The following is an 11,741-nucleotide window of genomic DNA, read 5'->3' on the forward strand; positions in this document are numbered from 1 at the left end:
ATTAATGATAAAATTCTCTCTGAAGTGCTTAAAGATAGATGAATCATTAAATGAGTGTGAAAAAATGACAGTTTGGATTAGATATTATGATCGTATAATCATTAGGACTCAGATAAATAAATCTAATTTTAGAGGGGTGGTGGTGGGTGGTAGGGGTAAAACCTATGATTTTATTGGTATAAACATCTCTCCAATTGGACATTTTTGAGGAAATTTCCAAATTCCAATGCTACTTTGCGATCAATTGACAGACTATATTCTTAGAGAGTCACCTTCAGCCCAAATTACCAAGTTAACTGACTTCCTAGTGTCACAGTTAGTATGTGTCAGAATTGAGAATCGAACCTCTTTTATCCAGACTTTGTTGTCAGCATTTTACCTACTATGCCATTCTAAATTTCTGGCCTATTATTTTTTCTGGAGACCCCCAAGTAGGAATTTTAGATCATTCTAACCCAATCAGTCCAATGCTTTGGCTTACTCATTTGGTCAGTAATTGGTTCTTTTGAAAACAATGTCTTCTTTATTCCTTGATCTAATCCCATGGCCAGTCAGTCAATAAACATAGTTGCCTATTATGTATCAGACACTTTGCTAAGTGATATAAGGGATGAAAGGGAGATAAATATAAAAGATATCCTCTTAAGAAATTCATAGTCTAATTGGGGAGACAACATGTAAATAATATGTGTATGAAATATATATATATATATATATATATATATATATATATATATATGATAAATTGAAAGAATTTAGGGTCCCATATTATGTTCCTAATATCAAACATCTTAAACTTCAATCTATATATCTCAAGAAGGAGTGAGACTAGGGATATAGCTATCCCAGGACAGGTAGAAAGCATTATTCTTCTTTACAAAGTGCATCCATTAATACTGTTATCTTGTGTCACTCTTTGCTGTCTTAACTTGGAAAAATCTGAAATAAAAATGAGCACTGGCTAAAATTATATTCCAATTTGTAGATATAAGCTGCAACTTTTCCCTTGATCCTTGATTTTAATTTAAAAAAGCTATAGTCCTGTGCTGTCAAAACTCAACTGCCTGAGGAGAGTAGTGAAGTATAAAAAATCCCATTCATATCATAGTGACAGTGAAATTAAATGATAAATAAGAAAATGAATAATGTGAAAGGAAAATGGCATTTTGGGGTGTAGAAATTCACGATACTTTTGTAAGCACTTTTTAATCACTCAGGATTTCTGGGAAGTTCCTGGTTGCAATGAAAACTATATAACTGTGGGTTGATGAAGGGAGGCAGGAACCCTTGGAATTTCAGAAGCAGGAGGAACAACTAAGCCATTGACTTGTGAATGTTATCTAAAGGGGGTTAAAAAAAAAAGCAGACTCCCTGTGTGTTATGCAAAGGGCATGTATTATGTGCTGTCATTAAAATATTTTTTGCTCTGTTCAGCAGGCAGCCCCTGCTGTGACATTTCTTTGGTTTGGTGAAGAACGGGAATTATACATGGGGTATTTGTTATCAACTAGAAATTACTCTACATAACATTTTCATGGTATTGTCCCAACTTTTTTTTTAATAGTACATGTATTTTGTTCACATGACTTGAATTATTTAAGGCATAAATAATAACTGTGGTAAAACTTGATCAGAGTATTTTAAAAGGACTTTTTTTTTTAACCCCAAGAACTTTAAAATGAAAGATAAACTTTGGATAAAATGAACATAATTGAAACAAATCAAACCCTACTGTTGGTAACAATGCCAAGATGCTGAATTTCTTCAAGTTAGGTTGATTTAAGGCTTTCACTTCTGATTATATTTAAAACATTGTCTATGGTATTCAATAGTTACACCTTTCTTTGTTTGAATCCTGCCATGACACAGGATGTGGAGGTTGTTTTTAAAAGTATTTGGAAGGAAATCAAACCTGAGTATTTTGTGCACACCAACCCAGATCCACATGAAGGACTGAATGTCTTTTGGTAGAGATTGAAAGACATTTTTTCCCAAGGACGTTATTAAAGAGAATTCTGGCTACTTGCAGAATACCAATGCATCAGTCAACATGTGGAGAGCAATTTTGCCTATTTAAGTCATTTAAAATTGGAAAGAATATTAGAAGAATCTAGTTCAACCCACTTATTTTGCAGGGGAGGAAACTGAGGCCAAAAGTGGTTAATGGAATTTAAGTTTCTTGAGATCATAGCTATTACTTATCTTTATATATGCAGTGTCTAGTATGGTGCTTAGAACATAGTAGGCACTTGATGAAGTATTGTTGAGTAATTGATTTAGTGTTCTGTCCCAGGTGACATAGTAAGCTGCAAATCTGTGATGGAAACAGAGATTTGAAAAAAAATCCAGTGCTTCTGTTACTATGCCAAGCTAAAATACATTAATTCCTTGCCACCCCGGCAATTTATTCCATTATACGTCAACTTTGTTTAGTTCTTTAAAAGACAAATGAATGGCTATTTATTTGCAAACTGTATCTCTTTACAGACTTACTTGTTGCTGTTTTTTTAGAGTCCAAGTCATTCAATCTTATTGTAAGTGGTACCCAGACCAGATTCAAAACTTATATAAACCTATGTCTGTTTGTTTTGCATTTCTATAGCTATATTAAGCACATCAAATGTCATTCAAACATGGAAGAAAATCTGAAAATGTAAATTAATCTTTAAAATTTTCCCCAACTCTCATGATGTATATGAATCATTTGTATAAAGTACCAATTCTGAAGAGATTAACTAAAGAAGCATTTAATTTCTATTGCCCCTTCCCTTATATTAATTGATTGATTATAGTCTTCATTTGTATATGTCTGTGTAGCATTTTTGTGTGCATCTTGAAAACAAGTATCATCTTATATCATTAAAGCCTGCTGAAAGACCCATATTTTTACTTAAATCTTTATAATGCTTGTAGTACTTTTGTAGTACTTTTAAACACTTGTTTCTTTATGTTTTACTTTGTGATCTTTGAAAAATGAGAAATTATAAACACTGTGTTACTCAAAATATGGTCAATCAAATCAATTGTGGTGTTTTGAAAAAAACTGTTAAAGTTTTTGCAGGGTGGTAACAAGAGAAGATGAGTCTGATATATTACTCTGCTCTATTTCTATTATTATTAAGGTCAGATTACATCATGAATTGATTTAGAGATATTTTTAGAAATGGAAGCCATTTTCTCTCAACCATTATTGTGTATATGTGTGTCTTTGTGTGTATGTGTAAACTAGAATGAGAGTTTTTGATACTCGTTTTTATTTCAGAAAAGCAACCTATCATAATGAAATGAAGAAGCCCTTAGTTCCAGGAAGATGTGGTTTTAAATTCTGCCTTTGATATATTCTGAATGCATAAGCATAGGAAGACACTCATAGAACTAAAAGTTACAGATAAGTTGCCCATCCATATTACAGGATGCTTTGGGATGTAATGGAAATTTTCTAAGAGGAACTTCACACTAGTCAAAATAGAAATAGGTTTCACATATACTAACTTTATATAAACTTGCCTCACATTTCCTCATTTTCTTTTTTCTACTGAAGGCCTATTTTCTCTTCTTCACTTCCTTTATACAGGTTTGGCTATGACTTTTACCCTAAGACATTGATGAGATCTAGGGGAGTTTTGTGTAAAGAATAGTCCTATTAGAACAACAGCTCAACAGAATACAGAAGATGTCCTAAAAACATGTCAGTCTGTGTCTGAGGCAATGGGAAGGTGTTGGCACATTTTGAAGGGTGCAATTGAAAAGGACCATAAGGGGAGTCTTAATTTCAAATGTTTAACAAGTTGGCAGACAAGTAACTGGTAAAAACAGTTCTGCTTCTGCCAAATTTTCTCACTGTGGGTCTTTTTCACATCCTTATTGTACTGCAAAGAAGTAAAATGCCTTCCCAGTTGCTTCACATTTTATTCTCTAGTGAGACCTTGTCTTAACCACTTTAAAAGAAAAATACTTTAATAAGGATATTGTATTTTGATTTCAAATCAAAAGATGAATATATTTGGTGATGGGGTTGAGGGAACAGTCCGAGCAATACAAGAATAAGAGCATTTAAGAAAGTTAGCCAAAGTCAAATTACATTGTTCTTTGTTTGGGAGAGGAAGGGGAACTCATTTTGCCAACTTTCAAGTAAAGTTCAAAATTGTTGGGTCTAAGTTTGGAACAGAGCTCAAACCTTGGCTCAGATTAGTTGTGTGATTTGAGGTTTGCTGTTTTCCCCCAACTCTCTTGATAGTTCTAGGAGCTGGAGGGGAAAAATGATTTTTACAAAAGAATCTTGTTTGTATAGCATGGACTACCTCTTAGTAAGAAAAACATAAATGGATGAATTAAATTTTCCTTGAAAATAAATGCAGTAAATGAAAATAAAAATAACTGAAAACTGTGGAGGAAATAAACTCCTTTGATTTATGTGGACAGTGAAGAATTTGGCAAAATATTTCCTTAATTCTTCATATTATATGCAGGTGGTTTCAGCTTTTTAGACCAGAAAGAGGAATTAAAAAAATCTTTTGTTTTGTTACCCCATTAAGTTGAGAACTTAGACTGACAATAGCTGGTGACATTACCTTTCTTTGTGAATGTGATGTTTCTGATGGTGTTGCTGCTAGTGATTGTAGCCTAAGTTTAGGAATGACTCCTGATTTCTATTTTCTAGATCATTTCAGATGACATATATTGAAGTTGACATCTGGTTAGCAGCAATTGTCATTGTTTTCAATCTTTTTTTTTCCAATCTCTTTAAATTAGTATTTTACTTCTAGCACAAAATCACTTAAGTGAAGAAGTTTAGAGTTGAGAGGAACCAAAATCAGAAACCTTCAATTCTTGTCCCAACCCTACCACATATTAGCTGTGTCATCTAGGGTAAATTATTTGACCTCAGTTTTCTCATTTTTAAATAAAAGGATTATAATCCTATTTTACTTATTGTCTAGACTTAGTGATCGAGGAAATGTTATGTAGTTTAAATTTAAAAGTGTGTCATATGTTTACTTTAACCCCTTCATCCTCCCACCCCTAGCCCATAGCTGGTTGTTACACACTTCTCAGCTCATAGCTGATTTGGGGAAGGGGGCTAGGAAAATTAAGGTTGTTCCAGCAGGATTGGGGTCTAGTCCCGCAGCTCTGTAAAAGAATTAAAAGTGCAAGGTTCAGTTTAGAATGCTGGCTGTAGTGTAACTGTGGTTTGGGCTTACTTAATAAATGAAGATTTCATTGCTTGCACCTATAACTGAGGACAAATGAAACAACAAACTTAATTTCTCAGTCTCAGGATAAAAAAGGAAGGAAAAGCAAAAAAAGTCTTTTTGCTTTTCTAGTTAATCTATTATGTCAATGCTGTAGATGAACATGGCCAGTTCCCCTTTCTTGACAAAGTAAGGAACAAAGAGAATCCCAGTCTGGAAGATTTTTTAAAATTTAATTTTCACTTTATTTTTCTTATTATATGCAATGGTAGTTTTCCAATATACATTCATTTGCAAATTTGATTCAGTTCTCTTTTTCTGTTTTAGAAATGAGCCCTTTATCAGAAATATTAGGCGTGAACATTATTTCCACTGTTTTCCTTCTAATTTTTATTGCTTTGGTTTTATTAGTGCAAATTATTTTTTTAATTTAATGTAGTCAAAATCATCCATTTTGAAATTTGTAATGTAGTTTATTCCATGTTTGGTTAGAATTGTATCCCCTCTCCATAGATTGGACAAATAGAGAATTTCTTGTTCTCTTAATTGGTCTATGGTATCACCCTTTATGCCTATATCCTGTACCCATTTTGATCTTATTTTGGTATAGGGTGTGGGATGTGGGTCTATGCCTAGTTTTTTTCCATACTGTGCTCCAGTTTTCCCAACAGTTTTTACCAAATGGGGAATTCTTGTAGAAGCTAATTGTCTTCAGGTTTGTCTAACAATAGATTACTAGCATCATTTACTATTACTTATTTTGCATCTATTCCAATCCACTGGTCCATTGCTCTATTTCTTAACTAGTTACTTGGCAGTGTTCATAACTGCCACTATATAATATAGTTTTTAGATCTGGTACACAGCTAGGTCATATTCCTATGGATTTTTCTTTTCACTAATTCCCTTGTTATTCTTGACCTTTTGTTGCCCCCGATTAATTTTTTGCTATTTTTTTGTGGCTTTGGAGAATAGGTTTTTAGTAGTTTGATTGGAATGGCTCTGAATAAGTAATTTAATTTGAGTAGAACTGTCATTTTTGTTATATTACCTCGTCCTAGCCATCAGTAATTAATGTTTTTCCCAATTGTTTAGATCTTACTTTATTTGTATAAAAAGTATTTTGTAATCATGCTCATAAAATTTCTTGGTTTGTCTTGGGAGGTAGAGTCCCTTTATTATGTTGTCTTCAGTTACTTTAAATGGAATTATTTTCTATTTCTTACTTACCCTTCCTGTTTATCTGGGTGGCTTATATTTTTGCAAATATTCATCCATTTCACTTAGATTGTCATATTTATTGATATACAGTTAGGCAAAATAGCTCTGAATTATCTCTTTAATTCCCTGTACATTGGTAGTGAGCTCAAACTTTTCACTTTTGATACTGGTAATTTGGTTTTCTTTTTTCTTTTTTTTTTAAATCAGATTAATTAAAAATTTGTCTATTTTATTGGGTTTTTCATAAACTCTTAGTTTTACTTATTTCAATGATTTTCTTATTTTCAATTTTCTTAATTTCTCCTTTGATTTTCAGCATTTCTATTTTGATATTTAGAAATTTTAATTTTTCTTTTTCTAGCTTTTTAAGCAACATTCCCTACTCACCAAACTTTTCCTTATCTATTTTATTTATATAAGCATAGAGAGATATAAAATTTACCCTAAAACTGTTTTGGTTGCATCCCATAAATTTTGGTATGATGCTTCATTGCTGTCATTGTCTTGGATGAAGTTGTTGATTATTTCTATGATTTATCATATGATCCACTCATTCTTTAAAATTAGCTTATTTAATTTCCACTTAATTTTTGTTTTATCTTTCCATGGTCCTTTATTACATTTACTTTTATTGCATCAAGATTTGCAAAGCATGCATTTAATGTTTCTCTCTGTCTACATTTGATTGATTGTATGGTTTTATGTGCTGGTACATGATCAATTTTTGATATAGGTGTTGTGTACTGCTGAGAAAATGGTATACTCCTTTCTATTTCCATTCAATTTTTTCCAGAGATCTAACATATCTAAGTTTTTAAAAATTTTGCTCACTTCCTTAACGTCCTTCTTATTTATTGTGTGGTTAGATTTATCCCCCACTATTATAGTTTTGCTTTTTATTGTCTCCCTACAATTAGTTTAATTTTTACTCTGAAACTTTAGATACTACACCACTTTGCACATATATGTTTAATAATTGTTTAATAATGATATTACTTCATTGCTTATGGTGCCTTTTAAGATGAAGTATTTTCCTTCCTTATGCCTTTTAATGACATTTATTTTTGCTTTTACTTTGTCGTAGATCAGGATTGCTACTCTGCAAATACACACACACACACACAAACATATGTGTTTATGTAGGTATATACATATATATATATATGTTCTAACATGTCTGTCTTTACCCTGTGTATATTTAAAAATTTGAAAACAGTTTCATTAAAAAAACATAAATTAAGGCCTAGAGAGAGGTTTTGAACTGTATATTCATGAAGAAAGTACCCAAACCAATAAAATTGTAGATGCTTATATTTGATTGGTGCATAGATACATAAATATAGAGCCAATTTAAAGAAAATAAAACATAGAAAAGTCATGGAGTTTAATTATTTTTTAATAAGCATTTATTTAGCATCAGGCACTGTGCAGGACACTTAGCATTGCAAAGACAAATATGAAACAGTCATTAACCTACATTATACTTGAAGACTTTTTACCAGAGTTCAAAATATCAGGTTCTTTATTATTCTACTACTTGAATTTTAATTTCTACTGCAAGGTACTCTGGGTATCCCTTTGCAGACTAAAACATTTTAATATGATATGCTAAAATTTAGACTGGGGCAGCTAGGTGGCACAATAGATCTAGTGTTGAGCCTGAAGTCAGTAAGACTCATCTTCCTGAGGTCAAATCTGGCTGCAGACACCTACTTCTATATGACCTTGGACAAGTCACTTAACTATTTGCCTCTAGACCTTATCGTAAAATGAAAAGGAAATGGTAAAAATTCCAGTTTATTCTTCAAGAAAACCCCAAATAAGGTCATGAAGAATTAGATAAAACTTAAATTCTTGAATAAAAAATATCAAAGGCACAAAATAATGATGTAATGAAAGTCAGAGAAAAATATTATAGTAAACAGGTGTGAGGTATTCAGGAATATCACTGGATTAAAACTTCTTTGAAGGAGAGGTGACATTACTATCATTTTTTTCTTTGTGATTGGTTCATAGATTTCATAAGAGGAGAATAATTTATCCACTCTAATTGAATGGGAGTAACTACAACATGAATTTATTCTTTGATTAATCAGAATCTCCCCCACCCCATGCTTGACCAAGCACATATTGAATGTAATAGGCTTTGGAAGATCTATTTTTAGGCAGACAAAAAATCTTCAGATTAGCTAGGTGACCTTCTGGGGAAATAAACTCCAGATAGTTTGCAACAGTTCTTTCTATTTTGGAGACATTGAAACTCTGTTGAATTCTGAATGGTTGTGGATGTGGTAGAATATCGAGAAAGGAAAAGCACAGAGATATATGTTTGTGTGTGTGTGTGTGTGTGTGTGTGTGTGTGTGTGTATGTGTATGTGTATGTGTATCTATATCTATATCTATATCTATATCTATATATAAACATATGTATATATATACATATACATGTGTATGAGACAGAGAGAGAGACAGGGAGGAGGAGGAGGAAGAAAGAAAGAAAGAAAGAAAGAAAGAAAGAAAGAAAGAAAGAAAGAAAGAAAGAAAGAAAGAAAGAGAAGAAAGGAAAAGTAGAAGAAGAGGAAGAAGGAGTAGGAGGAAAACTACAGCAATGACAAAGACAAGGACTATGAGATAAGGATGAAACAAAGACCCAGAGTATGGAATTTGAATATAATCATGTGAGTGTGTTCAAGTGGAGCAAATAGAAGCTAGAATCTGATCTTTAAGGTGTCTTGGCTTCCTTACTACCTCTGCCTGCCAAGACTGGAATGAAAGGTGTGGCTGGAAAGGGGAAAAAAAAAACTAAAGCTTTGTTTTTCTGGAGAAGAGATGTGCGAGAAATGATGATGCCTGCCTTAAAGTTTTTCTTCTCTTTGGGTCAAGCAAGGCAGAAGCTGATCATAAACTCTATCTGTAAAGCAAATGTAAATGAACTTGTATCATGGACACCTTAGTATGGTAGAACCCATGGACTGATCATTCCCAGAATGTATTTAAATGCATGAAATAAAATACAGTACAAATGAAGTTAATTTTAGTGAAATGATAACAAAATATAAAGAGAAAATCATAGACTCCAGGTTAAGGATCATTCATCTAAAATTATCTTTAAAGTATGCTTTATTTATTTATTTATTTATTTATTTAAATTTTCTTTTAATATAGATAAAATTCAATTGATCCCAAATATTCCTGACTGTACTATTCATTAGTGGTAAAAGGGATTCTGAGAGAAAGGGACCAATGAATGTCTTACCATAATCAAATGTAAAAGAAAAAAAAATAATGGTTTGGAAGTTTGTGCAAAGTGCTGATTTCTCCTGTCTAGAAGATTAAGTCAAATGATAAAGATTAGTATGGTTTAGATTAAATAAATCCCCTAAATTGGATCTGGAGATTTTCTACTTTCAGGCTGAAATGAACTGATTGCCATTTCTGATTGAATGGCAAGAGGTTGGGTGAATAAGAATTAGGCAAGTTGTAGAAGTTCATTATCTCCCTCCCACTCCTCCCCAATATTCTCATAGAAAGTCATATAGCCCCTGAGTGAGAGGTTAAGTAATTGAAGTAAAGGAAAGTCATTCCCCTAGAACCAGATAAGAGAAAAGTAGAAAAAGAGTGATTTTTTTACTATTCAGAAGGTAGAATCAAGCTTAAGAGTTAATGTAATAGTAACAACATTCAAACCCCATTACTATTACAACTACCTACAAATACCTTCCCACTTTTGTGTCTTAGAGGAATACCTTCTATTTTCAAGTTTCAAAATTCTATATATTCTTTAAGATTTTCTTTCAATCCTTTCTCCTCTGGACTTTCTTCCTCCTTTGAACTCCTCAAGGACTTAGCATTCTTCTTTTGATACTTCTCACACAACACTTGTTATATAATGCAGTCTTATTTTGAGGGGCATTTAACTTGTTGGAATCCTTATCCAGGCAAAAACAATAAAAAGAGAGATAGGAAGATAATAAATTAAATTTTGCTTACAATTTATGTCATTTTAAACATATTTACCAAGTGAGTTGATGCAGGATAGGTGATGGTATAATTCCAACTAGATATGAAATCCTTTCAAGAATAATTTTCTCCTGAGTCAACTATTTTTCTTCTAGTTCATTTTTTGCTCATTTCCTTCTACAAAACCTGATTTCCCACTTCTTCCTAATCAACAGCTTAACTGGATATTGTGAAAAGAATACTTTACATTCAATTGTTTCCATAGACCATCTCAGACTTTTCTATTCTCTGATACAGACTTAAGATAATCATAGCCTTTTTCATCTAAAATTATTTAAAAAATAAACTAAACTATATTTTATGAACTACTTAAGGATTTTTGAAAGATAATTTTTACTATTTACCTTATGTATAAATGTTAGAACCTAAAGTATATAAGGTAATCATTTATGTTAACTGTTAGCTCCTCTATTAGATTGTAAACTCTTTGAGAGCAGGGATCAAGTTTGGTGCAACTTTGTATTTCATATCTAGTACAGTGCCTTGTACATATTATATGTTCAAAATATGTATCTGTATGTGTATGTTTAAAGAAATGAATGAAATATATTAAGGGATAACAATTCTCTGAAATTTCTAAGTTCCTTCCTATGTGACCTTTTTGTAACTTCAGTTTTGAGAAACAGAAGGATAATATTAAAAACTGGTGAGTACATAAATGCCACAGCACAATGAGAAGAACAAAGAGTAAGTTTTGAGGAGGCCCCAGATTGGGAGAAACTGCTTTAGGCATCAAAATAAAACTGGCAGAAAAGACAGAGGTGAGATCAGGGAGAAAATTTTCCAAGCTTTCATAAGCCATAAATACACCTAAAAGGGGGAGGGTTGATTTTATTTTAATGAGGAGGACAATATGGAATCTGAGTGAGATTTAGGATATACAGAAGTGGAAAGACACTAGAGAAAGGAGGAGACATGGAGGAGAGAAGAGGAGGAAAGCAAGAGAATTTACTCAGCTCTCTCAAAGGAACCTTCTGACTGCCTGCCTGATGAGGCCCATATGGGTCTAATCCCAAGAGAACGTTACGGCCAGAACAGCTGTGCTTAAAATGGTTTTATTATTTATTTTTTTCATAAAACAAGCTGCAAAGTAATCAAATTACTTAGAAAAATATAAGGGTTTTTTCCATTCTGTTTTCTCACTGTGAGGAGAAAAATGACTGAGGGATCAAATATTTTCCTGATCTTTCTAAATTTTCAAATTTTGTTTCACAGGGCATCTATGTGCAACCTAGAATATGTTAGTTGAGTCTGCCCTTAAATTATGATTTTATAGGTCATCTGGCACCTGAGTTTTGTTCCCCTAGC

Source organism: Macrotis lagotis, chromosome 5, assembly GCF_037893015.1.
Source record: "Macrotis lagotis isolate mMagLag1 chromosome 5, bilby.v1.9.chrom.fasta, whole genome shotgun sequence".
Classification (NCBI taxonomy): Eukaryota; Metazoa; Chordata; class Mammalia; order Peramelemorphia; family Peramelidae; genus Macrotis; species Macrotis lagotis.